The following is a 2,329-nucleotide window of genomic DNA, read 5'->3' on the forward strand; positions in this document are numbered from 1 at the left end:
CCCTTCTATCAATGTTCACAGAACACCTCAGTACAACAAAGAATGAATAAAGAGGCAACTTTCATCAATAAATATCTTCCACAACTAAATATGAACACATAACATAATACAGAACACTACTAACCCTTCAATTAATACCACTAACCCCCATACATCCCATACACCATTCACATTACAGATCTATATCTACCCTAATTGCACCAAATCCAGAACTACTTACCTCCCTTATACATAATCTTTTTACTCAGGGACTAATAGACCTGACACCGTTCAGTAATCGGTGTGCATTCAAAGCAATGATTAGTAACTTTACGAAACCAGTATGCTTTTGAATCTCTTTAACAATTCACAATAATGACTTTTATTACTTTTGTTCCTACCTCAGTTTATCTAATTGTATATATCTATCGTTGCTTTTCATAAAAAGCCTTTAATTTTTTTGATTTCCAATGTACATTTTTGCTTATTTTTCTTCTTACTTTCCCCTTACATTTCCATGTGTAGTTTCTATTTTCTTTTTGTAACATATTTCTATTATATATATATATATATATATGCATCTATCTATAATGGGTCAGTATATATACATCATCATCATCATCATTTAATGTCCATTGTCCCATGCTGGCATGGGTTGGATGGTTTGACCAGGGCTGGCAAGATGGAAGGCAGCACCAGACTTTAGTCTGATTTAGTATGGTTTTCTACAACTGGATGCCCTTCCTAATGCTAACCACTCTGAGAGTGTAATGGGTGCTTTTATGTACCACCGACACCGGTGCTATTTATGTGCCACCCATATCTGCCATAACTGTGGTCTTGCTTGGCTTCACGGGTCTTCTTTTCAAGCATGACACAATTGCAAAGGTCCTAGTCATTGCTTCCATGAGGCCCAACACGAGAAAGGAATTCAGCCACTTTGCCTCTGTGAGGCCCTTCCTAATACCAACTACTTTACAGAGTGTACTTGATGCTTTTACATGGCACCATCACCGCTGCTTTTTTACATGGCACTAGCATTACTACTTTTTAAAGCACCGGTGATGGTGCCACATAAAAGATGTAATTCTCTTTAACACAACATGTTTTAGAGAGAATGAAAATTCATTAACCATGGTCATTGTGAGGTCAGCAGGTTCCTTTGTTATTCCTTAATATTCAAGTTGTGTCAAAAACACAACAACAACAACTTTACAAGTGAGTGATCAATAGTTATGGTGTAGAAATTGTGGAATATGTTTCAAACACATTTAAACTCAATAAACAAAGCAATGCTGTCCCTGCACATAATGTTTGAAGCTACAGTATAGGCTGTGTTGCTGCATAGGCTGTCTCATAGCGTCAGCTGTCTTTATTTCGGTACCTTTCTATGTTAACTTATGCTTCACTGTGTTGCATACTGTCCTCTAATTGCCTTGTTTTAGAAATAACAACAGCTTAACTTTAATGGGATTAAAATATTACCAATATCATAAATTATTCATTAGTTTCTAGTAAATTGATTCTTAGTTTGATCTCTCTATACATCTTTACACCCCCACCACCACCACCACCACCCCGCATATAAATGAGCAGAAAGTTGCTGTGCAGTCGACTGGTTCACCTTATTTACTTACTCAACAGCTGCACACAAGCATTTTCCAATTTAATTATTTCGTTTCCTGTTGCCAGATGTTTTACAAACCTTCTTCTTTCTCGACTCAACACCAGCCATCTGTTTATTATTATAAACCTTACCTACAGTGTTCCCTTAATTGGGTCAGTCAGTTAACCGACATAAAACTTCTTTATCAGAGACAGTCACACAACAATAACATTAGAAACCAGATGCAAATTTTAATTATTCTAATCAGAGCCCATTTAATTATCAGTCCATGAGGTTGGTATATGTTGCAATCTAAACAGTTAACCCAACAAATATCTGGGCAACGACTAGTGTTTTCACATTTATTGGATTGCACATAAGGGGGAGTTTTATGCTGAAGTGATGGGTCAGAAACCCCTCCAGATTAATTCTGGACGAATGAGTGAAACCTGTAGCTTTTTACAAACAAAACTTTATGGATTTGTGATATTGATTCCTTTGATGAAGGGAAAGCCAATTTGGGTGGGGGGAGGTTGTTTAACAGTTTTGGGTGGAAAGGGTTTCACAAATTGTTTTGTGCATGTTTTCAGGGGTTAAAATACAATATAGGGTGTGACAAGAGAGTAGAGTGTAGATGGGGGGGGTGCTAGATGATATGCAGGTATATCTGTGTAAGGATGTGTGTGATAATGATGATCATCATCATTATCCTTTAACATCCGTTTTCCATGCTGGCATGGGTTG

The sequence above is a fragment of the Octopus bimaculoides genome, chromosome 2 (assembly GCF_001194135.2).
Source record: "Octopus bimaculoides isolate UCB-OBI-ISO-001 chromosome 2, ASM119413v2, whole genome shotgun sequence".
NCBI classification, from domain to species: Eukaryota; Metazoa; Mollusca; class Cephalopoda; order Octopoda; family Octopodidae; genus Octopus; species Octopus bimaculoides.